The sequence below is a fragment of the Brienomyrus brachyistius genome, chromosome 13, assembly GCF_023856365.1.
Source record: "Brienomyrus brachyistius isolate T26 chromosome 13, BBRACH_0.4, whole genome shotgun sequence".
In the NCBI taxonomy this organism is placed as follows: domain Eukaryota; kingdom Metazoa; phylum Chordata; class Actinopteri; order Osteoglossiformes; family Mormyridae; genus Brienomyrus; species Brienomyrus brachyistius.
Window position 1 is genome coordinate 8108280 of NC_064545.1, and position 27998 is coordinate 8136277.

General features: G+C 43.1%; 1 long non-coding RNA gene across 5 annotated transcripts; it reads right to left on the reverse strand.

The window, feature by feature from the left end:
• Positions 1-3: 3 nt before the first annotated feature.
• LOC125706721 (uncharacterized) lies at positions 4-27992 on the reverse strand. 5 transcript variants are annotated; one of them, XR_007382058.1, is made up of 4 exons: positions 27851-27992; positions 27471-27627; positions 13937-14108; positions 4-125 (listed from the first exon to the last, which is right to left on the reverse strand). It is a non-coding gene; the product is annotated as an uncharacterized LOC125706721 (long non-coding RNA). The 5 variants fall into 5 exon arrangements; XR_007382057.1 differs by lacking the exon at positions 4-125 and adding an exon at positions 10738-10770; XR_007382059.1 differs by lacking the exon at positions 13937-14108 and having other exon boundaries at positions 5-125.
• Between the last annotated feature and the right edge of the window lie 6 nt (positions 27993-27998).

Here is a 27998-nt window from a genome sequence, read left to right on the forward strand (position 1 = left end):
TTCCCCTCTGTCTTCCCCCGACAGGTCATCTTCTCCACCTTCCACAGGATTTCTCCTTTTTCCAGGTGCTGTCCTTCTGCTGCTCTCCCCCTTGTTGTATCCCCCAGCGATCCCAATCACAGTTGCTGTATAAGGCATAGTAGGCAGGATGCTCACAGTCATAAACAAATGCACAATGTACAACTTTTTCCACGATGTATGAAATTCCCTTTTCGCAAGTTTATTCACAATGAAAGGTTTGGCTTCACCACCAGGAAAGCCTCATACGGGGGACCTCATCCTTCCAGCCCACTTAAACCCCTGCCTCTTCACCAATGTAATTAGAGTGCAGCTTCCCAGTTCCTAGTTGCCAGATCGTTTTGTACCCCTGCCAGGCTTTTGTTACTCTGTGTTTCCAGCTCCATATTTGAACCCTGTCCTGATTTCACCCAGCATTTTGGATATCTTTGCCTGTGATAGCCATGCCTACCTGAGTACTGAACCTTCACCAGAATCTGGGCTGGCCTCGGACGCCTGTAATGCCTGGTTTACAGTGAATACTTTGATGCGATGAGCATTAGATCCATGAGCAGCTTTGCGTGTGACAAAAGTTGACAATATCGCAAAAAAATGTTAATGAGCTAAATACATATGAGGAAATGTGTCTTTTGTCAACTGAGTAGGGTCCTGCTTTAAGTTATTGGGCATGTTCTGTGCTGCAAGCCCCGTCCCTGACAGGCAGCTGTTACGCACCCAGCATCAATCTGGTGCCATTCACCATTCGACCAGGTGGGTGAGAGGGCACCCGCGACTCTCATGGCAGCAGGCCTGCTGTGAAAAGCGTAACCCCGCCCCCCAAGCAGAGCATGTCATTTATAAAGAGACACCAGCGGAACGGAATCGCCCCCCCAAATCAGCTGTTGCTAGACAACAGCAGAGCGATTAAACATTCACGGAAGGTTCCGGAGAAGCCGATCCAGGGACAAAGCCACAAACCTCAACCAAATGAAAATACCTGTATTTAAGTATCTATTCTACCCTCACTGCCTGTCGTCTGAAGCTCACTGATCTATATACAGATTTAAATCTTTAAATGAAATCACGCACATCAGCTCCGTAATTTAGAAGCACAGCCAGTAAGCAGCGCTGCGTGACCACTCTTACGCCGCTTACTAGGATTGTGTGTTTCATGCAGGATTGAGCTCCAGTTTAAGAGGATTTTACATAGACGTCGCATGAAATATAAAAAGAGCAAGGCGGTCACCTTGTAGGGCCAAGGTGCACCTAGTGCATTAGCTGTTTTTTTCTCCTCACTGCCACCCATCCAGGATTTTCCAAGACCACCCTGGACTTTGGTTGTCTGTCCTGGAAAAAACTCATTTCATTCCGAGACATGGAATGACCCACAACCTGAGCCTTTATGTTGCATTAATCAGGGGCATCATTACACCTATTGTATGAATAGCTTTTTATATTATATTCCCCCCCCCCAGTAAAGACTCAGCCCCCCTGTCCATTCATCTCTTACTACATCCCTGGCCTTAATAACACTCTCACATTCAGCCAGAGCTATAGCTGATTAATAGGAAAAAAAAAACATACTGTGTCTTTTCAGGCAAATAAATATGCTCAAAGAACGTACTGTGCCAACTAAACAATTTCCTGGCAAGGCACATGCTACACAAACGCTGCACAGTCGGTGATGATTGCATCATCATGCATTGTTGTCATGTTCAAAGATTACGTTGGTAAAAAAAAAAGCTGAAGTTACATTGAAAATGGGTGATGAGGAGACGTGGAGGACAAAATAAGAATCCAACCAAAAAAAGGAACATCTTATATCAAAGAATGGGAACAGAATGACATGTTGTAAAAACAGCGATCGATGGAAATTGCATCAGTAAAAGTAACCATTGCAGATTAAACTTTTAGCAGTTTTTGAATTAATTAGAGTGGCTTAAGTATCCAAGTACAGGCTATGTGTCACAATACATTTCAAAATGATTATTTTATATAAAAACTAAAGGTGTAAGGCATGTGGTCATAACTAATAGAAGTATTACATTATGGAGTAAATTATATCAGAGATTACACTGCTATGTAGGATTATAATTTCCCTATTAAACAAACCAAAACAAACCTTTGGAATGGTGTCAATTTGTGTAGTGTTTCTGGTCAATAACTGATGTCACAGTGGGGCATGGTGAGATGACAATCCATAACAGATGGACACTTTATTTGAAATGAAACTCAAAACGACGTGAAATACAAGGGACCATGAGGGGTCAAAAATAAGGTTGGTAGGTTAGGCAAGGATAAACAAAGGCTGAGACTACACACGAGGAAAAATATCTACAACAATCACAGAAAAACTGGCAGGTAACAGATACAACGACCAACAAAGAGAGCGAAGGTAGGCACATACATGCACAGGTAACTAGGACTAAACAAAAAACAGGTACAGGCCATTGACAATATAACAAACATTAGGTAAGGGTCATAATCACTAAACACTTAACTAACTCAAAAACTAGGAATGGGATGGCCACCTGGCTGCGAAACATAGATGGGCACTTTCAAAGGGTGGGGCTGGACCATGTGTTGACCTGGGGGGTTGCCAACTGGTTTCTCAAGGTGTTTCGTCATGTGGTGGGTGTGGCAACACAATGTACCAGTCCATGACCGACAGGTATGTGTGTGCGTGTGATTAGAACAATTAGAGGAAATATTTTTTTGAGGCAAATCAATATTTCATCCTAACTAGGTGTTTGTTGTCTACTAATCCCATTCTTGTTCCTTATTATTCATTATACTGTTTTGCTCAGAAGCATGTAAATAAATAGTTATGTTACCAATTAAGGAGCTGCCTTAACTTTGGTTATGTACTTTAGTCAAAAACACTTTCCTACCAGGAAAATAACCTGACCTTTCACGATTTGTCTGGTATTCTTGTTATGGTGAGATTTTATACCCCACAGCTTTTTTTAGGCACAGATGTGAGATTTAAAGAGCCCCTATTCCGACATCCTGTTCCATGTGTTACCAGGTTTCCTGCAAATCTTCACTTTATTCGAGACACTGAGTTAGAAACCAGAGCAATCAGTGTTGCCTCCTCCGCACCCAAACTCTCCTGGTCACGTTCCTCACCTTACATCAGTCTGGGTCCCAATTCTCCAGACGTGTTTAAAGCAGATGTGAAGTAAATACGTCATTGTTGGCTTTTACATTCTTTACTACCCTGCTTCAAAACATCAAAAATTTTAACCAAATTCTTTAAAACAAAATAAGCCAAAAATAAGAATACCAATGAGGTCAGTGACTTAGAGCATAAATATTTCAGCAGCGCTTGGAGAAAAGGGAAATTGAAGGCATTCCTCTCACCCACACTTTAACAGAGTTTATCCTTGTCTCCATGTGTATGCCGTAAGGGAGAATCTGAGGAACACTGACCCGAGTGTATGATAGCACAGCCCAGGAAGTCGGGAAACAGGGACAGGCTTGTTATTGGGTAAAATCCTTTATGGGGTCCGGCTGTTATCCCTGATTAGTCTGATCAAAATACTCTGACTTGAGTACCATTGCAGGTATGCGACTGGAAGGTCACATGTTCAAATCCCAGGGCCACAGAGGGATTTGATCGTTGGGCCCTTGAGCAAGACCCTAAACTGGTTGACCCCACTTTCTCAAAAAAATACATTGCAAAATATATGTCACTTTGGATAAAAGCCAGTGATAAATAAATTAAGATGTATGATCTCCACCCCTCAAATGCAGGTGATGTTCTTTAATCTCTTCATAAATTAATCCATTCATCCACCCTTCCATCAGTGCCTGTCTGAGGAAATGTAGGCAGAGGACAGCCTGAATGGCATTCCAGTCCATCAGTAGGGCACATGTACAAATACTACTACATCTACATGTTTTGGGCTGAAGGAGTAAGCTGGAGAGGCCAAAGGGAATGTACATATTGAGTGGGGAGAGGTTCACTACTGATTCACCATGGATTCACCATGAAGTTACTGTGGATTCACCATGGATTCAGTACGGATTCAGCAAGTCACCCATAAACCCACTCCTCAGATGTGTGCAGAGCTGACACCAAGATTATGCAGAGACTGATTTTCTTCTTACGATTTTCTATGGCAATAAGAACACTGCAGGAGACTGCAGCTTCACGGACCATTAACCCCATTGTCAAAACCACTTTCTCAAAACATGAAGAAAAAAAGGGATTTGTGATCTCAGGAAAATGCCTGTCCAATTAGCACTGCAAACATCACTGTGATCAGCTGTAGGCTCAGGGAGACGAGGGAAGGAAAGCTGGTGAACTAATTAGCTTGTTGTTCATTTGTGTGTCATTTTGTTTATTAAACACCAGGGCATGCTGGATTTCCCAGCTTGCAGTGCAGTTCCTTTCTCTGGTAGCGAACCTACAACCACTAACCTGTGCTTTTCCTGTAGAAACACTATCGATGTGTAATGAATGGGCACTGGGAAAACAGCACAAACATGCATCAAATCGTCACTTTCACATGCTTCTTCTGTATAAACACCACTGACACATGTCCTACCTGCATAATCACTGACACGTGCTTCTCCTGTATAAACATCACTGACTGGTGTTTCCCTGTATAAACACCACTGACACATGTCCTACCTGCATAATCACTGACACGTGCTTCTCCTGTATAAACATCACTGACTGGTGTTTTCCTGTATAAACACCACTGACACATGTCCTACCTGCATAATCACTGACACGTGCTTCTCCTGTATAAACATCACTGACTGGTGTTTCCCTGTATAAACACCACTGACACACATCCAACCTGCATAACAGAGACTTGTGCCTATAATTGGAAGGTTGTCATGTCAGATCTCAGAGTGATTTCATTCCAGTTGCTCTAGGGTAGACTGTGCTTTGACTCTGTCACTTTGGATAAAAGCGTTTGGTAAATAAACATGCTTTGTGGTTCTTTGCTTACAGAAAAAGAGGAGAGATTGCTGTAGGCGCAGCTTGACATGATATTAAGCACATAACTAACCCAACACACATTACATAACCCTGACAGCAACCTCTGTAGGATCAGTGGGGTGCCATTATGAATCAGTGTCCTGATTGGCTGTGTACTACCATCATACTGCACTGGCATTCAGTGCTGTTTCACCCTCCTGCCACCTAATGAGCTGGATTGTTACTGAATAACAGGCCTAAATGAATGTTAGACTGAAAGGGAAGCAATTTCATGATGTGTTTAGAATGAACAGACCTACCCCAGCACATATACATGACATACATAGAGTGGCAATCAGAATTAGAGAACAAGAGATGTTTTTGTGATATGCAGAGCTTATCAAAATTCTAAGTTATTCTAACATGAATAGAAGACATGCATTTTTATCATATTTCATCAGTGAAAGCTATGCTACATCACAAAATAAATGGTTTAAACCAGAAATTTTTGATTGATTTGTTATACTTGACAGTCTTGAATATCTGGCAACCCCAAACTATTAGGTAACCTTGGTCGGGATTTTGTAAGATGGTGGGCCTCTCAAAGTGTTTGAAAACCTGTGAAATCAGGTTGTTCAGATGAAAACTAGAGTGACCCCCCTTAGCCACTGGAAGAGAAGTTAGTCACTGCAAGAGCTTCATTTGTCAAATATTGAAGCTGTACAACAAAACTAAGTGCTGAAAAAGCCTGATTGATACAATGAGTGCACAAATGAATAGGATCGTAAGGAGTCTATCGTGGGGGATCAGTTCAACAGCTAGAATTGCTCACCAAATTAGCTCTGTCAGGGCAAGAACTTGATAGGGTCTTGTTGTCTGTGACAATATGGACTGAAAATCAACTCTCTGGTGACCAAGCCACTCATCAGCAAGAAGAATGAAAAGGCTAAACTATCCCTTTGCTCAGGAGCATGTTGTGCGGACAGAGGAAAACTAATCCAGGGTTAATTATTTGCATCGTTGCATTGAGGAAAAACTCCACCAAAAGTGTATGAAGGAGTCCGAAAATTTGGGAGAGGTAAGTGTCATGGTGTGGGGTGCGTTCTCTGCTGCAGGAATCAGGCCTCTCTTACAGCTACAAGGTGAATGCTAATGAGTAATCATTTGCGGCACTGAATTGAGGAAAAACTCCATCAAAAGTGTATGAAGGAGTCAGAAAATTTGGGAGGGAAAGTTGAGAATATAAAGGTGATGAAATGGCCAGCCCAGCATATCGTCCAAGTGATGACATCAAGGACATCAAGGTGATGAAAGGAGCTATCCAGCCCAGAGTCCTGATCTGAACCCTATCAATAATCTCTGGAAGGTAACAGGCGGCAAAATTATGGCAAACAAACCCACTATGGTTACCAAATTGTGGAAGGAACTGGAAGGCAAGTAGAAAAAAATCAAGTCGGAGCAGTGTGAGAAATTGGTTATGTCCTATGATGTGCCAGTCAGTGAAAGTAAGGACCTCTATGCTTCCTATTTATTTCTGAAAGCTGTAACCAACAAAAAAATTGACAGAATTCATTTGCAGGTTTCTTCTACAAAAAAATTTAACCGTTCCCTGATTTTGATCACGCCTTCTTCAATTGTCTTATTTACAACTGTGGCATAACTTTCACACATGAAACATGATTAAAATGCATCTCTTCTATTCATTTTAGAATGACTTTGGATAAGCTGTGACTTTGTATATTACAAAAACGTCTCTTGTTCTCGCATTTTGATCACCACTCTATGTTACACACATATCATGAAAAGAAAAAAGTTATTTGTCATGTGACATGTACAACATACAGTGAAAAGTAACCATGAATCATTCCTGAGTTTAATAAAAACAGATAACTATCAACTAAAAAACATAACAGCTTAAATCTAACAAATACAGAAATAACAAATCAACAATATGTACTTCATATAACAATATGTACTTAAATAATAAAGACTATAAAGTGGCATCATGCTTTGTTAGAACGTGTAAATGGCATTGCCGTGAGACACATGGAAGACAGCAGTGGGGATTAAGGGGCATCGTGGGTAGTGGGGTCACAGATCACTGGAGGCAGTGAGCAGATCTCTCCTCAAGGTGGAAATGGCAGGGAGAATTTTAACATAATAAAGATCGGCGTTAGTCTACCTGGAACCTCCATAAAGCACTGGAACTGGCTGATTCGGAGATTTCGGGTTTCACAGGTGGCGGTCCATGTACAGATCAGAAAGAACCTTGAAATAAAAATGTCTGCTTTTTCCAGGAAACTGATAAGATAAAGCCTCCTGCTTGACAGAATACATGACCCCAAACTTATGTCTCTGTGTCATCCAACATTTTCCTTCAAACGTGTAGAAGTTTACATCAGCGACACCAGTATGTGTGACTGTTAGTAATGGAGAGTCAGCATGTGGGTGAGGTAAGAGTCCTGTACATGGTTTCCTCCTAAACTTTGTCATAGAGCTCCTCTCAGACAAGGCCATCTTATCTCGGCTTATCTACCTGAAACAGAAATAATTTGTGATGTAAAGGATGGTTCATGGATGCCGTCATTGATATGGAAAATGCAGTTGTGCTTTGTGGCATGTGTGTCGAGTAATGTATTCAGATTCACAATGCTTTTAATGTCCCAGAGGAATTTGCTTGTGATTACAGACCACACAGCACACAACTACAGGAAAAGACAAAAACAGGCAATACACAGTATGATATAAAGCAAATTCTATATAAAAATACATCTTACATATAGAATTGGTAATAAAGTCAATGAAGTCAGACTTAGTGTATATGGAGTACGGTAATATTGTAATAGAGCATAATCCTTGTTTTAGATCAAGGCTCTTTTAAAAGCAGGGTGACTTTCAAACTCTGGTAATATGCAGCGCTGTAAGTGCGTAAAAGCCTTATTTATGTTATTATATGCATACGGCACCCTACCAACCATGCAGCAAGCCCTGGTTTTGGCCTCATGGACGAGGCATTATAGAATCTCTGCTTACAATCTCCAGCTAAAAGCTGCTTTGTTCCACTTAGCATGAGAAAGGTCCAGCAATGGAAGGGTGATAATTGCCCTCCATTTCATCCCCAAGATGTTCTGTTGGGTTGAGTTCCAAGCAGACTTAATTTTCATTTCTAGGTGGGGGTTCTTTTTAGGTTCTGTTTGACACAAGGAGACCTAAAGTGTCCAGAAAGTCTGCAAACGAGAGAGGTAAGGGGCATGCACTGATTACAGTGTGCTGCCCCACCCACCACTAAACAAACCTCCTCAGGGATGAGAACCTGAGTGCAGCCAGATTCACCAGCATGAGGTTTTTTCCCAGTGGTTGGAGAGCCAGTCCTGCCACCAACCCCAAAGTTATTCCCTGTAAGTTGGAGGACCTCCTTATATGGCTGGATGTAGATTAACATCATACCCAGCATGAAACAATTGCAGGTTAAGGGCCCAACATAGTAGAATCACTCTGATTCTTCCAGTTACTGGCACAGATCCGTAGCCTCAGAGCCAGTACTCTGCCCTGTAAGGACTTGCAGGTGGCAATAATGAAGCATGTGTTATGTTGATGTTCACAAGGGATTTATTGATCTGCTGTTTAAATCATTAAATAGAGTCAATGTCCACAACCATGATATCCGTCCGTCCGTCCGTCCGTCCGTCCATCCATCCATCCATCCATCCATCCATCCATCCATCCATCCATCCATCCATCCAATCAAGATATTTATGAAATTTGACTGCAGCGTAACAGGACATAAGTAAATTCATCATACAGCACATAAATCCAGTTATCAGTGAAATTAAAACATGTGAGGTTGAGTTGAGTCAGTATCACTCCAAAACACTCAAAGTATTAAAAGAGGTGCAGTGAAAACCTGATGACAGAGCAGAGGCTCAGGAATTGTGATTTTTGATTCGTTTGATGTGTTTTATTTAAATAAAAAAAACATAATAATGGGAAGCATTCAACCTTTTTGATGTTGAAGGGAAAGGTTTGTTTCAGGACTGTATAACAAAAAATGTCCTACAATGCAAAATGACTGCCCTGTGGTGTCAAGCTATTTCTTTTTTTTCAGTTTCTATAAAAACTGTGGCTGCTTCCAGCTGGATGGTCCACAGGAGATAGGCTCTTCAGTGGGCCAAAAGGCCTAGAAATCATGTCTGTGAAATCAAGTTCTGTTTGTTGCAATAAAAGATAAACACCACTGTATACAAATAATACAACAAAATGTCAGAGGGGATCATTAGCGTTAAGGATGCTTTTCAAAGGATGCTTCTCCTCAGAAGACCTGCTATGAAAGGAAGGTATGAAATCAGCCGAGGAGTGGCAGCTGGAGGTCTGAACGGCTGCAGACTGGCCAGGCCAATCAGAAATGCTCCTTTTCACAACGGCGCAGAAACACAGACGGCATGCTTTCATGGGGTCCAGATCAAAATCTCTAGTGTTGCCCCTGAATATATACTGTATAAGTGCACTACTGCACTTTAGTTCTGGTCAAACTTCTCCAGAATCATTTGTACTGTGTTTAGGTCAGGTGGCCAAGTCATGTGACACAACAGCATCAGTTTTGTCAAAATAAAGAAACTGTCATGCCCTGATTGTGCTGATCCTCTTGTGTGCCACACCCAGTCTAAAGTTTGGACACATTTACGCATAGAAAGGTTTATTTGAACTATTCTCTACATTTTATTCTTTACATTTGGGGGCAGCGTGCGGCTCAGTGGGCTAAACCTGTATGCTTGTACTCGCAAGGTTGCTGGTTCAAACCCAGCCTCAGCATGTCTGTGGGTCCTCGAGCAAGGTCCTTAACCCCCAGCAGGATGCCCCAACAGGTGGTGGCCCTTTGCCAACACCTTACTCTACAAAGAGCAGGTTGAGGGAGGCAATTTCCCCATGGTGATCAATTGTTATTTTAGAATAACTACAAAGATATCACAATTATTAAATGACATATATGTCATTTACGCAATGACCAACATTAATTTATTTGGGGGACGGAGTAGCTCTGTGAGTTGGTACTCAGAAGGTTGCCAAATCCCTGGGTTGGCAGAGCGATCCCACCATTTGGCCCTTGAGCAAGACCTTTAACCCCAATTATGACTCCCCGGTTGGGTGGTGTGGTTCTCCACATTGTCACATGAGTCTTCTTCATGTAAATGCTTCACATCACATAAGAATATAACATATTCAGCTGAAGAAAATGAGGAACAAGGATGGGGAGTCGGCCTCACATTAAATTGAGATTCTTCTCTGCGACACAAAACTTGGGGCGGGGGCACAATTTCCACATGGAGTCTGTCTCTGCTCACAGAACAGAGAGCTCTGGGACTGCATCAGTCAGCATGACTGATTGATGTGTATCCGATCATATGACTAATTTCTAACAAATGAAGGCATCTCAGTGCCCCCTCCCCCCCATCTGGATGAATATATCTGCCACATGATGCAGATGAGGGGGTGCAGAACAAACAAAGTGAGCTTTTGCTTTGAACATACAACAATACAGGCTGTTTGGATTCAGCGGCTGTCATTTTCTGTAGCTGCCCAGGGCTGTGTGCTTGGATGGCTTGGTGATGAGACTGCATGGTGGGGATGTGTCAATTCAGGCTGCCGGCTGCATTATAATACCCGCATTGTAACATTTGGAGGTGCAAACAATTAAACTGAAAGCTTTACCTGAGAACTGATCAGCTGCATGGTTACTGCGAGTCTCTCGTTGCAGGGGGGCGATCAGCCACATGGTTGCCACAAGTGTCTGTTAACTGGGGGATGAACAGCCTCACATGGTTCCTGTCAGTCTCTTGTTGCTGGGGGATGACCAGCCGCACAGTTACCATGAGTGTCTCAACGATCAGCTGCATAGTTACCGTGAGTCTCTCATTGCCGGGGAACGATAAGCCACACGGTTACCATGAGTCTCTTGTGGCTTGGGGGTATCATATCAGGTAATGTCACAGCTGATCTCCTTGCTGATCACAGCTGATCACTTTGGTCTCCAGAACAATCTAAGGAACAGAGTTTAAAAATAGGCTGTCTCCCCCCTGGGACACTGAGTTTTCCCTCTCTGTGCCAAGAAGTGAGGTCAGAGCAACCAACCAGTTTGTTTCAACCAACCAGTTGAGTACTCTATGACTATGACTCTTTATGCTCAACTGGTTGGTTGAAACAAAATCTTGGTCTGGACTTTTAATCTCTGGACTTGAATTACCCAACTCTGACAGAGCAGATTGGCACACAAACCAGAGGAGCAAATGTTTGCTGTCTTTTGCCTCCCAGCAAACAAATGCAACCAAAGGTAGATGCTGGACATAAAGATCACAATGCAAAGTGAAACAAAAAATTAGAATATATAACTAAGGCAATGCGTGTGTTACCATTGTCTTCTTTCAGAATGGAACTGTGGAATGGTTTTTCATGAGGTCACTCAGACTTCACCATGATTGTAATGGTAAACACCGTTAGTAACTTTCATATGCTTACAATTACTTACTTAGTAGATACGTTTACCCAAAATAATGCAAAAGTTTGGAAACTTTGAGGTCAGAGGACAGGGTCAGCCAGCACTCCTGGGAGCATTTGGGGTAGGGGCCTTAGTAATACAACTTTGCCAGGCATGGGATTCAAACCCACAACCTTCTGAACACGGGGACAGAACCATAACCCTCTTAGTTATTATATTAGTAAATCAATAAATAGTTGTGTTTTGGTGAAATGGTTTGAATTTCTTTGCAGGCCACTGCTTCATTAACAAATCACAGCAAAGAACCAAAGGTCACCTTGACAACCACCCACCAGGAAGAGGGAAGAGCTCTACACTCCTCAGTCATTTAAATCGAAGTCAAAGAATGTTGTTTTCAGAATTACAGCTCATTTATTATCCTGTGTATTCGTTCACGGTGCCATGCACTTATGTCGAGGTAATAGAAATCTTTCAAGAGATGTCCCACAGCCAGATAATGAAAATGGTGAGGCAGAACGGCACTAATCTTGTTGTAAAAGGCAAGACATGAAACGTGGAGCATTAGGAACTCAAATGCAAACATTTTTGATGAATTAAACCATTAGGAGGAAGAGAAATTTGTTTACGCTGTTAATTCACAACAGCGTAAAGAGATGAAAACACAATGGCAGAGCCGAGATGAAGCATTAGTTCATCTTCCATCCACACATGCAAACACAAGCACACACATCTGTATTCATATCTTTGTGGGGACTCTCCATTCATTTCTATGGGGAAAACTGTAATCCCAACAATGACAACCTACCCAGCCCTACCCTTAACCATAACCCAACAAAATTGAATTGCCAAGAACTTCTTAGGAAGCAGTCAGAAAAGGGACATAATCCCAAGAGAATTATTCCCATTGATCTGAACAGAATGGACCTCTGTGTGCAAGGTAACTTGCAGCTGCACAGGGATTTAACCTTGGAAAGCGAGAGCTTCTGCTGTCCCTTGGAATGCAAGGTATGCAATGATGCTTGCTGCACTTAAATTTGACAGAGTGTTGGCATTTAACCTCCCGCTAAAAGACAAGCCCCAAAGTGAATGTAAGGAATTACTCTCTTGGTGTGTGTGCCCTGTGATGGATGGACTGTGATGGCAGCAGTGTCTGTAATCAAAAGGCCTAATCCATGTCAGCAGGGACACCCTGAGCTACTTCAGGTTTTACAAAATACTTTAAAACTGAAAGGCTCCCGTGCTCGGCTAAATTGTTTAGTGACACATGCATCATCATAGGAAACTGACCAATCAACAGACAGCAAGAATGCAGTGCTTCAGTAAAATTCAGGCCCTTGAAATGGTAGGTTATAAACCCGGTCGTCCTGACATGGCTCAGGTGGTCACCCTATTCGTATTCCAGGATCGGCAGAGTGATGTCACCGTTGGGCCCTTGAGTAAGGCTCTTACCTACCATTTGCTGCAGGGACCATCTAACCCTAGTTTCCGAAAAATGTATTTTTCTTTAGATAAAAGCGTCTGCTAGATAACACCCAGAGGAACGCCCTCCTGGAGGTAGTTTCCTCACACTTGGTAGAGGGTACAGAATGCTATTGTTATTATATCAGGCCATTTTAGCATTTATGGAGCTTTGGGGATATCCGGGCAGCAAAGCCTAGCAATGGCTTCATGGCTTATCAGACATGGAGCCGCCAGGGGGCCCGCTATTCCAGCCTGGTTCTGGTCCCCAGGCTGGGACACTGTTTAGGTGCCCCCCCTGTCATTCTGGGAGCACTAAGGAAGGTATGGCTCTCTGGGTCATAGCGACCTCCCACTGGTCTTTATGTAAGGCCTGAAGTGCCTCTGTGTGTTAGTATCAAGTGTAGTTAATAACGGGCCCAGAGGGGGGCGCCTCTCCAGCAGAGACCATAATTGGTCATTCGTTGCTCTGGCTCCCGGTGTTCTGGCTCAGACGTTGTCTTCTACATTATTTGTAGGAGTGTTGGTAAATATCATGCCAGGGACGCAGGACAGCAAACACATTCAATTATGGTGCTGGAAATCGATGTGACTGAATGGAGCACAATTAACATCTGCATGCTAGAAAAATAATAGGTAAAGTTTTACATTACTTACATTACCTAGTACTTTTAGCCTTTTGTAATGCATTTGTAGAACATTCAGTGCACCTTCATAATGCATTCGTAGAACATTCATAGGCAACATGTAAGTATACTTTAACATCCTAACATACCTCAATAGCTTTAGCACACATTAATAACAAACATATGGTTATACAATTATGTTTGTTATTAATGTATATGAAAGTTGGCACGTGTTACATGTTCTATGAATGCATAATTAATGCATTATTGTGATGCAGTTAACTGAAAGCGTTACGAAATTATCATATAAATGTATACTAAAAAAGACAGATATAGACAGACAGACAGACAGACAGACAGACAGACAGACAGACAGACAGACAGACAGACAGACAGACAGACTAGTGAAAACGCGGTGCTTTCTCTGACCTCGGCCTCATAGCCAGTGGCTCCCCTCTGACAGACAGGCCCTGCTGATATTAATACTCCCTGGCGCGGTTCTGTGAGCGTGACTCCAGAGCAGAGCTGGTCCAAAAGTGCCAGCCATCTGCCCGGTGTGAAACGCCAGGGGAGCAGAGAGCAGGGAGGAGGGACAGGAGAACTGAGACAGGAGGTGTGGGGGGCATACAGAGAAAGAGGAAGGAAGAGGAGTCATTCAGAAACGAGGTGGAAACATCACCGAAGCATGCAGACACTGGAGCTGCCTGGAGATCAACATTCGACACACAGGGTGTTATACACACACACACACACACACACACACGTTTGTATTCATATTTTTGTGGGGACTCTTCATTCATTTCATGGGGAAATGTGTCTACATGATGACCTTAATCCAGCTTAACCATAAGCAACCAAACAAAATATGAGACTTTTGCCATTTTTACTTTTTCGATTGCAGTCACAGACTTCTATAAAAATGAGTTTCCCCTTGTGGGGACTGAAAAACTGGCCCCCATGACATCGTCAGTGCCTTAGGCCTTGTGGGATTGCTGTCAGTGCCTTAGGCTTTATGGGATTGCTGTAAGCGCCTTAGGCCTTGTGGGATTGCTGTCAGTGCCTTAGGCTTTATGGGATTGCTGTCAACGCCTTAGGCCTTGTGGGATTGCTGTCAGTGCCTTAGGCTTTATGGGATTGCTGTCGACGCCTTAGGCCTTGTGGGATTGCTGTAAGCGCCTTAGGGCTTGTGGGATTGCTGTAAGCGCCTTAGGGCTTGTGGGATTGCTGTCTATGCATTAGGTCTTATGAGATTGCTATAAGCGCCTTAGGCCTTGTGGGATTGCTGTCAGTGCCTTAGGCCTTGTGGGATTGCTGACAGTGCCTTAGGGCTTATGGGATTGCTGTCAGTGCCTTAGGCCTTGTGGGATTGCTGTCAGTGCCTTAGGCCTTGTGGGATTGCTGTCAGTGCCTTAGGCCTTGTGGGATTGCTGTCAGTGCCTTAGGCCTTGTGGGATTGTTGTCAGTGCCTTAGGCCTTGTGGGATTGCTGTCAGTGCCTTAGGCCTTATGGGATTGCTGTCAGTGCCTTAGGCCTTGTGGGATTGCTGTAAGCGCCTTAGGGCTTGTGGGATTGCTGTAAGCGCCTTAGGGCTTGTGGGATTGCTGTCTATGCATTAGGTCTTATGAGATTGCTATAAGCGCCTTAGGCCTTGTGGGATTGCTGTCAGTGCCTTAGGCCTTGTGGGATTGCTGACAGTGCCTTAGGGCTTATGGGATTGCTGTCAGTGCCTTAGGCCTTGTGGGATTGCTGTCAGTGCCTTAGGCCTTGTGGGATTGCTGTCAGTGCCTTAGGCCTTGTGGGATTGCTGTCAGTGCCTTAGGCCTTGTGGGATTGTTGTCAGTGCCTTAGGCCTTGTGGGATTGCTGTCAGTGCCTTAGGCCTTATGGGATTGCTGTCAGTGTCTTAGGCCTTATGGGATTGCTGTCAGTGTCTTAGGCCTTGCCCACGATGAATGTGACTACGTACTGCCAAAATGTGCCGCACAGATAGTTTCGAGAGCTGCAGATAAGAGAACAACGTATCCTGGTGTGCTAGCACAACCCTGAGTTACTGTCCCTGCTGGGAGGGAAACGTAGCACCTAGTCTGTGTAGAACAGAATAACGGATGTAGGATTAACTCTTGCTTTGCTACATTAGAGAACATATGCAATATGACATATTTATATTCAGTGGTAATGAAACACAGCTAAATCAGTGTCAGTTAGCAACATCTAATCCATATAGTCTTAAAATTGATGAATAAATGCATAGTGCAACATTAAATTGTATAAAAAAATGCCGTAAGTTTTCAGAAGAGATGAAAGCGGGAGGAGTCTTTGGACAAGATGAGGGAGAATAGGGAATGAGTAGCCTTGGAAGACTGCAGGCAGGAGACAAGCCAAAAGGAAACAATAGAGAACATCTGGTGTTCTTTTAACTTCCACAGCCACATACAGGGACACATAGACATACACAGATAGAAACAGACTAAAACAAACACACACACAAGCAAAAACAAACACACAGACTAAAATACACACACACACACACACACACACACACACACACACACACACACACACACACACAATCCACGTATTCATATCTTTGTGGAGACTGTCCATTCATTTCTATGAGCAAACCCGAATCCCAACAATGACAACCTTAACCCCTACCCAGCCCTAACCTTAACCATAAGCAACCAAAAAAAATGGGATTTTTAACTTTTTGATTGCAGTCACAGATTTCTATAAAATTTTGTTTCCTTTTGTGGGGACTGGAAAAAAAAGGTCCCCCCCCCCAACATCAAAATAACAGGCGTTTATCACAATGTCTCCATAATGTAATATATACCTAAACCACACAGACAGAGACTCGCACGATCTCAGTCTATTTCTCCCGTTGATGCTTTTACCTGTAGCCACATTCCCAGCTTGCAATTTTACATGAAAGTGTTTCAGGTTAATAGCACCTTCAAAGCTTCAATCACAGACACTTAACCCTGAGCCCTTTCAAGCCCTGAGATAAGATAACCCCAGACCTTTAAAAGGAATTCTGGGTAACATTGAGACTTTTGTCAGTTCTAGATCTTTGCCAGATATGCGACTGGGCATCCGCTTCATCAAAGTGACATCAGGCCTCTTCCTGCACAGGCTCCAGAGGAGAGTGACGTGTTAAATGTGTGCTGCCATTAGCTTCCTCTCATTGAGCCAGCAGCGCCTCTGGGACAGGCTCCGTACCCCAGTGACCCAAAAATAGGTTAAGTGGTTTCAGAAAATGGATGGATGGATAGATGGAAGGATAGCTGAACAGTCAAGTGAAGCGAAGTAGTGCAATCACATATTCGATTTTGCAGCATTGAACATGACAGTGTAAGATTAAAAAGTGGCAGCAAGGTGATCGTGCACTAAGGCCATGCGTTAACAATGTTTTGCATGTATGACAGTGGTCCCATAAGATTATAATGGAGCTGGAAAATTCCTATCGCCCAGTGACGCTGTCGCACAACACATTACTCCCATGTTTGTCGTGATGCTGGTGTAAACAATCCTAGTGCGCTCCCAGCTGTGTACAAGTATAGCGCACACGATTATGCACTGTACATGATACTTGATAATGATAATAAACAACTATGTTACTGGTTTATGTATTTGCTGTACTCTACCTTTTATCATTATTTGGGCTGTACCATATAGCCTATGTGTGTATGTAGGTTATACCATCTAGGTTTGTATTAGTACAGTCTGTGCTGGAGACAGTGCGTCATTTTTCTTGCCGGGGGTGGTTTTTACAAGTGGGGCCATACAGAATGCCTGGGGGGTGTTGTGTTATTTGAATTTGCTGTTTCTTGCCTGCTTACAATGGTTAATGGCTTTGGGACAGAAAGAGATGCTCTTTAAAATCCAGCTCAAGCCACATAAAAATACAATATAGTCTATGTGTAATGTCTTTCAAGAAGCCAATTAAGACACCACAGAAAATCTCAGTTGACAAAAGTTGCAGACAATTCCAAAGGAAAAGCACAAATTTCTGAGTAGGGAAATACACTGAATGAAACATCTAATTATTCAGCTCCTAAAAGCAATTATGGGGCTGTCAGCATGCACATGAGAGCTGATGTTCAGAAATATCAGGGGTGTGCAGGTGTATGTCATTGTGTGCATGTGTCTGTGTGTAATATCAATGTATCACCCTCACAGTTTGAGGGCAGCAGTGTCCCTGCCTCACCCTCATGGTCTAAGGCCATTAGCATTCCTGCATCTCCCTCATGGTCCGGGGGCAGCAACGTCTGTGCCTCACCCTTGAGGTCCAGGGTAGTTGGCAATACAGTTACTGTACAGTTCCCAGCATCACTCTGGGTGACACTGATGCAGCACAAACCTCAGGGTTGCCCTTGGTGACGGCGTGAGTCTCCTCCAGATGAGCTTCCGATTAAGCCAAAGATGTTAGACAGGCTCTGACACTAAGACCCAAATCAATATCCACTTATAAGAGCTTTGCTAATTTTGGTCCAAATTCTGCCAGACAGACCAAACAATGGATGAGTTAGTAAAAACACGTTTTACTGCCAGGTCGGATGATTTTAGATTTCCCACATGAACTTACAACAGTAAATGTGTAGAGTACCGAGAGCATTTAATCTAAAGTCAGACAGATCCTACAGGACAACACAATACTCAAATGTCACTAAACAATCGGGACTAAAGCATCAAATTTTATTTCAGAGACAAAAAAGAAACATATTTTATGTGATTATTTCTTGGTACTTTGTAGGATGTTTCAGCAACCTGAAAGGATTGTAGTAGGCATGTTGTGACAGCATAATGATGTTTGGAATTTTTCTATATTAATCCCAATACGGCTGTAAAGTTTGCACAAAGAGCTGCGATAACTTGAGTTTGCCCAGAATACTGGCTGTGGTGTATTTTCTTTTTAGCTTTCAGAAGAATTTCACTATATCCATACATAGTGACAGGGATATAAATCATCTGTCCATGTCATGTGAGTTTGATAGTTATTTTGCCATGACCCAAATCCCCACCCCCCCAAGTATCACATCCCAGGGCGAGGTTGGGCCCTGGGATGAGCTCTTCATCAGGGATTGCACAACATAAAAAGCATTTCTGAAAAGATCTGGAGCCTTCAGCAAACCCATCCAGGCTCTCTCACAAGGTTCCCGCCATTTACCAGGATGAAAAGACGACTTCAAAGGCTGAAATTCTTATCTCAGCAGCCACAAATGCATGAAGCTCACAGTAACGACGCTAATATAAAATAGAGAGGTGGTTTTAAACGAAGGCTGCTGGAACGAGAAGCTGCCCTTGGGCTGCTCATGGCACTCGCCACTTTAACGCGCTTTCACACGCTGACCCGATTCCAAAAGCACAGCCTTGATCCTCGAGTGCGTAGCCCGGCCCCATGACATCCTAAGGATACACCACTAGGGGAGAAGCCAGGCCCTTGAGGGCGAGTCCCACAGGAAAATGCAGCAGGGCAACAAGACACTTCATATAGCAGATGCTTTTATTTAAAGCAGGGTCAGACAGTACCTGGAACCATGGAGGGGGGGGGTGCTAGGAGTCTCGCACAAGGGCCCAATGGTAGCAGAACTATTCTACTAAGCATGGGATTCAAACCAACAACCTTCCAATGGCAGACACAGAAGCTTAACCCAGCGAGCCACACACCACTGCCAACTTCATCACACAAGGTTTGGTTGGTTCAGAGCTGTTTAATGACAGATGGTCCCGTTGGCACAGAAAAGAACCTGTTATTCTGTACCTGTCTGCAAGCAGGGGACACAAGATAGTCGGCTCAAACGACATTCTCTGTGCTATCCTCACTCTGAAGGTGAGATGATTTGGGGGGGGGGGTTGCCAGAGAGCTACTGGACGTGAATCGTGCTCCCTTAACAGTCTGTCATCCAGAATTCAAAGCTTTACGCTCCTTATCGACAGAGCACTAAAGACTTCTGTGGATTAAAAAAACGAACGGACACCAATACAGATCAATGAATAGAGTGCAGTTGCTGATAGTCTGCTCTCAGAAAAAACATGAATTAATAACTTCAAATAACAGTCAGGCAGGAGATATAAATGATTTATATTCGCATATGCCCTGTTATTTACTCAGCTTGTTAATCGCATAATTAGCCCGTCTTTTAATGTAAGTTTTTAAGGAGTTATATTTCAGCTTGCCGGGCTACTCTTCTTGGTAGACATCCCATCTTATGGGCTGGTTGTGGTGGGGAGGGGGACTATATGAAATGACAGAGTACTGGGACATTGCGTGTCATTCATGCGTGTCAGGGAGCTGCTGTTTTCAGGAGACTCCCGCACCATCTTGGAGAGATGGGATACCCGTCTTGGTGGGGCATGATAATCAGCTTTTAAACAAGCATGATAGCTTCAACAAGAAAGGCTGGGAAGGAGGAAGACCATCCTGACTCAAGATTGGTGCGAGAAGCCTGTGAAATGCTGACAACATCACATGGAACAGTGGAAAGGTGCTTAAATACAAAGATACTTATAAGGAAAGTTAAAGGACCGGGAGAAGGTGGGACTACAGCAAAAAGTGAAAACGCAAAGGTCATGACCACGGCATTGCTAGTTAACTGTATTGGTGGAGAAGACATTGAGAATATGGACAGCTTTTGTCCTCTTAAAACAACCATCACCAACAAAGGACCCAACAGTCAAGAAATATGTATTGCATACTGGTATTTGGTAAATTGGTAGTGAAGAATCTAGGCAAGTATTTAAGTGTGTGAGGTATGTGAAGCTCCCCAATGAAGGACAATGAAGAAGCAGGACAGGAAAAACATGAGGCCTTTGAACTTTGGTGCTGGTGAAGACTGTGTGACGTGAACATTCACAAATGACCAGACTGAACCGGTCCTCCTTTGGGGATATGACATATTCTCTCCCCTAGCTCCCCGTGACTGATTAATTAATGTGAATTGATGGGGGGAGGGACATGACTGTCTTGGAGGGACAGTCAGCGGACTGGATCTGGCATTGATTAATACTGTCTCTGTCCCTTGTTTTCCCTAAATGGATGCAAATCAGTGTGTCATGTTCTCGTTCAACCCTTTTACCCCAGAACCCCACTGATGGCTCGCAAAGTCTCATCAAGGATCCATGGCTTTGGTTTTTGTTTCTCTTAGATAAACCCAGTTTCTCTCATTTTTTTCAAGTGTTCTTTGTCCCACACACAAACATACCCTGTACAGATGTGTAGTGAAATGCTTTTCCACCTGTTTCCTGGAGGTGCTCAAAGGAAAAATGATTAAATATAATACATATAACAAAAACTATAAAAAGAAACAACTTCAGAATAATAAAAACAATAGGAATAAAAAGGAAGACAACAGAAACAGGCACACACTTGGTGACATAGACAGGTGCATAGGGGTATCCAACCGGTCCTGCAAACGAAAGGGAGCAGAGAAGCCCTCACATCAGTGACGCTTGGGCTCCCTGCAGGATTCTATGCTGACACCCCCAGGCAACCTCAACAGCCTGCCATTTTATTCTGCATCATTCCCACTCCCTCTTCCAAATCTATCTGTATTTAGAGAATCACAACTGTATTTACCCCAAAAGAGAGGCACGAGAAAATTCAGATAATGTTAGCTTGAATGAGGACAAACGATGGGCTTGTGTACTTCCATTGGTGGGTCTTCATGTGAGGGCAGGTCTGAAGGGTGGGTATCTGTGACACTGCAGTACAGCTTCCTACAGCAGGAAGGCATCATTTGGGTGGCTTGTGTCTCCCCGACCTTCAGAAGGAGATACATTCACTCACAGCCCCAAACACAGGCACACATGCACCAAAAAGAAAGAAGTCATGGACTCTTCTAGGCAGACATGCAAATGCTCTGAAGCCATTGAAGTAGACCTTATGTTGTATGTAGGAAGTGTTTCCAAAATAAAAAAAACTGGAAACAGAGGCAGAAAACCCCCATTCTTGTATGTCACACCGGCTGATTTCTTCTAATTTAGGAACACAAGCTAAATGCATATCTCAAATCAAATTCAAATTTTGTCACATAAATAAAGCGTCATAACATCTCCTGTGAAATGCATGACCTCAGAGAGTTTGCTGGGTCAAATGAGATGTAGGGAAGCAGATCTTAGATTCAAAATGACACAATGTATGTGACAGAAAATGTTAAACAGGATGCCTTCCATGTGGTGACAGCATGATGTTACATATCGATACGATGTGCGTATGCAGGTAGGCACACACCAAAAGCCGCGGATGCTGGCAGCAGCAGGTTTAGGAACTCGGCTGGAGTTGGCAAAGTTGAGGTTCACGGGAGAACAACATAGAGTTACTGACAGCATCCGGCGCTATAGAGAGCCTGTATAGTGGGGAGAACCCCGGACAGGAAGTTTTGGGGACAAATCTTCTGATGGGAGGCTGGGGGAGAGGGGAAACAAATAGGTGCCAACAGCATTTCAGTACCCATAGCAACAATGGCATACGAAAAGATCCGTAGCCCAATATTACTTTATGCAAAGGAATTTTTTCCTTGCTGCCAATTCATTGCTGGTACTGTGATGCTGAACTTCAGCTCTGGTTCCCTTGCAATTGATAGAATGGCAAGAAGCTCTGGCTGCTTAATATTCATGAGCCATCTTAGTGCTTTAATATTCATGAGAAGCTCTGCCAGCCCAATGTCAGTCCGGGCCAGGCTGCTGCCATTCTGCTTAAGAGGTGACGGCTCTCGGCTCCTCACAAGCCAGCACTTCAGTAAATAGACGACTTTCTCCCGACAGGAGGGCAAGCAGAGTCATGTGACATAGGGATGGGTGAAAGGAATGGGAACAGGGTGGAGGTGACACAGGTGGAGTAAGAAGAGAGTAGCAGCAACAGACATAAAACCATGCAAAGGGGCTTTACAGGGTCATTACAGAGGTGCAACTGTGGACTGGGTGCGTTTAGTGCACACACAATTCTATAAACACTCTGGCTGGCACTGGATTACATGGTACCCTTAAGGCTCAATTGCTCCATGGTCTGACTCTCTCACTCAATTCTCATAAAAGCTTCTGCCAAATAATAAAAATGTAGTTCAGATGAAATACAGGATTAGATGGTTGTGAAGCAGCTCAACATGTTCTACCCATAATTATATTAATTTGTTAACTGATTGGTTGGTCATTACTGGCATTCCAAAGCTATGGTTGCAATCGTTCTCTGGAACCTATATGAACAGTTTGCTGTTTAGGAGTGAGGTATAAAGGTTCACTCTGCCTAGCTCCTCGCCACCCAAACTCCTCCAATACATCCCTCCTCTGCTGTTCCTAATGTTCACAACTGCTTTGAAGTGCTTTTGGATGGAAACAAAGTTTCAGCAAAGCCCAGCACAAGTGGGCAACCAGCAAGCCCACTAAGATCCAGAACGACCAATCAGACCACAGAGGGGAGTGGCACTACACAAGGAACACTCAAATATTTCTAAACAGGTGAAAAATGAGATCAGACATAGAACAAGTTAATTAAGCAGACAGAAAACAGAATAAACCAATTAAATGGGACTGGACCCATCTATCCTCTAACCCAGTGTTTCCCAATCTGGTCCGTAGGGACCCACCGTCAGTCCATGTTCTTGTTCCCTCCCAGCTCCCTACCAGACAGTACACATTACTGGGAGCTGGGAGGGAACAAAAACATCTACTGCTTGAGGGGTCTTGAAAACTGGATTTGGAACCACCGCTGCACAGGCATGGCGCATGAGATCATCTTAATGTTTGTTGACGGAGGCATCTGAGTTGTAAATAAAAGAAAATCAAAAAATTCAGCAGAGAAAAAAACCACTCTGAAACTTCGTAAGTCCCAAATCGGTAAAGTGAACTCGACTGGCATTGCTTTCTTGGTGGGGCTGTAAATATTATCTATCTTCTCTCCTGAGGGATAGATGCAAGATTCATAATACCCACACCCACGGACAGGTGGCAGCACATGGATCCATGCCCCATGAAGGACTGGCGTTCCGATCCAGTGTGTGCCCAGCCTCCTGCCCTGCAATGGACTGGCATCCCATCCAGCAGCCCTTTGCAACCTAGCATTGTGTTAGGCTCAGGTTCACTGGAAACTCTGCCCTTTGGGAGGAACCTCCTTTATTTTTAAAGCAGACACTTCAGCCTAAAGCAGCATAGTATACAGAGTCAGAGGAGTCCAGGAGCAATTGGAGTTAAGGACCTTACTCAAGAGCATAATAATGAAACCCCTCTGTTGACCATGAGATTTGAACTAGTGACCCTCTCATCACAGGTGTAGGATCTAAACCCACTGAGTCACCCACCATGTGGGAAAGCATCATTTACATTTACATTTACAGGATTTGGCAGACGCCCTTAGCCAGAGCGACTTACATAAGTGCTTTGAGACTCTGCAATGAATTTCCAATGCTAGCTCAATAGGGACCCAAGCTATGAATACTATCTCTGAGAACTCCATTGAGTAGTGCAGATTTTTTTTTTTTTTTAAACACACACCAGAATAAGAGTCGAGAAAGAATATAGAAGTTCTACGTCAGGTATTTCTGAAAAAGAAAAGTTTTGAGTCGTCGCTTGAAGACAGTCAAGGATTCTGCTGTTCGGACATCTAGGGGGAGTTCATTCCACCAACTAGGTGCCAGGACAGAGAAGAGCCGAGATGCGTGTCTTCCTTGTGCCTTGAGGGGAGGAGGGACCATTCGAGCAGTGCTGGAGGATCGGAGAGATCGTGGTGCAGAGCGGGGTGTGATGATCCATGTAGCTTTTGACTACAGTTAGACAAAATCACAAACTGAAAATAATGTGCCTGAAAGCTTCTGCAGACACTGCAAGCTTCCCATTGACTTTCCTACCTATTCAGTCATGCTGTCGATACGAACTGGAGTCACGGAAAAGTCATCCCAGAAGCAATCAGAGGAAACATCCATTTGATATTTTCACAACTAGGAGCTGCATGGGAATTAAGAATGGATTCCCCAAAAGTGAGTAATGAGTTCCCTCTGAGTGGGGTCAGTCCAGGCGAGCTTCGGCTGAGATTTGTTCCTGCTGAGCTCTTAATTAGCACTGACTAAGGTGTTCGCTTAATTAATGAGTCAAATCAAATTATACAAATATAGCTGTGGTTAAGCAACACTTTCACTTTTATTAGTATTGAACCAAATATTTGATGAATACCTTTCTTAGCTCTATATATTCCCCTTAATAAAACGAGTTGATCATTTTCAGTCATTATTCTTAGCTCAGGAAAAATTGGAGTAATTAAATTTAATTGGAATCCATTTGGGTTTGATTGCATTTAAATGAGAATAAAATAACTTGATTTTTCTTTTAAACAAAACCCACTTAACAGTAATATGGTCTAAGACTGAAGATCAATACCAATCCCTCGTAAGCATATCTGGTTTAACTTCCATCCAACCACCCACCCATTTTCTTTTCTTTTATCCTGGTCAGGATTGCAGGGGGATGGAAGGGGGGAGTCAATGGAAATTATCTCAACCAGTATAGGGCACACGCACTATTATACTAATATTGGGGGGAGGGGGATGCTACTCAATTTAAAAGCAAAGATATGTTTTTCGGGGTGACATGTCACAGCCTGAGTACACCCTGGGTTGGATGCAAGTCCATCACAGGGCACAGAGCTGGGGACACCCTGGAGGGGATGCCAGTCCATCACAGGGCACGAGGCTGGGTACATACTGGATGGGATGCTAGTCTATCAAAGGGCGCGAGGCTGGATACACCCTGGAGGGGATGCCAGTCCATCACAGGGCACGAGGCTGGATACACCCTGGATGGGATGCCAGTCCATCACAAGGCATGAGGCTGGATATACCTTGGAGGGGATGCCAGTCCATCACTGGGTTTGGTGCACGCTGGACAGGATGCCATGCACCACACAGATATAATGTTCAGTTTGATTAGTATGCAAGAAACATAAAATCTACAATTATTTTAGTAAACAGGTGCAGTCTATATTATTCACACATGAACAGCAAAGTGAGGTGAGGATACGGAACGTTAATGGAAAGTGGAGCTTTACTCTGTTGGTATGAAGAGACATTCGGATGTGATGGTTTGCTGCTCTTAAAGGCTTCTCTGCCCTGTTCCATGTAAAAAAAGCACAATGCTTCATTTCTGCAGAAGCAGAAATGGAAAGGACATTAAAGTGTTTCTATAAGCATGAGAAATAAACTGTCCGTCAAGCTTAGTTTGCCCAGAGAAGCAAGAAGAAAATGAACAGGACCCGGCTAACAATTTATATTGATGAATTTAATAAATGAGGTCATTAGAGTAGCAGTAAGTAGGCAGTATTTTTAAATGTGACTTAACAATATGGGAGCATTGTGACATCATTCAGGTTCAAAGACTATTGTCTTTGGCATGTGCACGTGGCACGTGCACACTGTGAAAGCGGCACCACCGTTCATCAGTGTAACGAGAGCAAAGCTGCCAGTCTCCGCCAACTCTGAATGCTGAGTTATCTAAAGAATTTTCAATACCGTACTGCCAAAGTAGATGTATATTATACAAAATACATAATTTCTTGCTATGCTATCCTAATCAGGTTGTATCAGTTCTTCTGACCAGATATCTTGCTGCAAGTCTGCGAGACATGGACGTTATCCAGTGACCTGAGACATAGACTGGCTAGACATAGACTCTAGCTCTTGCACCTTGTGACTATACTGTCAACCACAGGACTCGGACTGGCGACCTTCCAAGAACAGCATAGAGACATAGAGACCAGATCCGGTGAGCTACGCCCCAAATCAGCTAACAAAGAATAATACCGTTAGCACCAAATTGCCACCTGAAACAGCTACAAGGAGGCTGTCCAACGTTCATTAATCTATGAGGTACTGCCAGGAGATATCGTGGCCAGCGGCTGCAGGATTAAAAAGCCACTCAAATAGAATCAATATATATCTTTCTGGAGTCACTTTCAGAGTGAGAATAGATGGCATGGTAACATGGGCATCCAGTAAGAGTCCTTTGTTATCAATGAAACAAGCTCCATGGACTTAGGAAAAGTTCTTTTTTTCTTGTTCTAGGTTTGCCGTACTTTTTTGCCAGTCTGTTGTGGTTTTGCTTTTATTATCCCTATGTTGTATCCTTAGTGTGCGGTTTGGTTCCTAGTTTTAGTGCCTGTTATGTTCCTAGTTTCTGTGTTAAGTGTTTCTGGTTCCATCTGATGCTCGTTGTCCTAGGCTTTCATTGATTGGTTATGATTCTGAACTGTTCTGCATTATGTCTTGTTAATTAAGTGCCTGTGTAACGCTCGTGTCACTGAGAAACAGAGAACATAAGCTACTGTGACAATTCTAGGTTCGGAAGGAGTGGTCTGAATAGCTTAAACAATGGATTAGTAGACCAGAGATAAAACCTTGGGTTTATAGCCGGCAATTTTACTGAAATTTACACATACAATCACACACAATTACACATACACACAATAGTAGCAAAATGACAACTTCCCCTCTTCCCTTTCCCTTTTTAGATCTAGGACAGGTTTTGGTAATTACTATCCTAGTTTTAATTAGTTTTGTCAACTAGATGTTTCTTTTTTTCCTAAGACCGGTCTGTACACTTACTCTTGGATTGATAATTAGATTCACTAAACTATTTACCTTCTTCCCTTCAGTAACTCAATCTGAAAGAGTCTGCAACTCTTACTATAGCGCCTTTCTTGAATTACTGACCTTTTAAATAAGTGTTCTTTCAGAATGCAGCTGAAAATAAACTAAATAAACTCAAACCATATAAACAACATGGCACAAGAATTCAATAATGAAAAGTACATCACGTAGGATGTCCATATATGATTCAGTTCAATGTTCCGTTCAGTCCTCATTCATTTAATCAATGAATGAGGTAATTGCACAATCCCACCACCATAAAAGTAAGATAGTCTTCCAGTAGGAAAAATAAAGTTCAAACCGTGTCCCTTCGAGCCGGTTGTGACGTTGTCTCACCCTCTTAAAGCGCGAAATCCTTGGGCAAAGCTCGCCGTCCGATGTCCTCGTGCACGCGCGTCTCCTCACACGTGCACACGAAATAATGAAACTTCGTTATCCCTCGATGGTCGGGAAACTCTCCCGGGTGGAATAAAAACCTGGCCTGTACAACAGGCTATAAACATTATATTTTTTAGTTAAAAATGCTTAAATCTTAACAGTTAAAAAAGAAAAATAAACAGTTTCTGTTTCACGGTTAACTAAAAATTACCCATTTACTCTGAATTAAGTCTTCAACATTTTCCGTTCTAAAACGAACTTCAGTTAAACCGTTTACTCGTACAAAACTCTTCTCTCAAAAACACAATATAAAAATATAAAAACATAACAAAACTCACCAAAACTTCTCTGGTTAAGGTCGCTACTGTTTCAACAATCTGCAACACTGTTTTGACTAGAAAAGATCCGAAATTCACTTTGAAAACTAAAAAAGTATTCTAACTTCGCGTCTCTGCTGCTTCTTTAGCCGGCTGCCGTTAGTCTCCC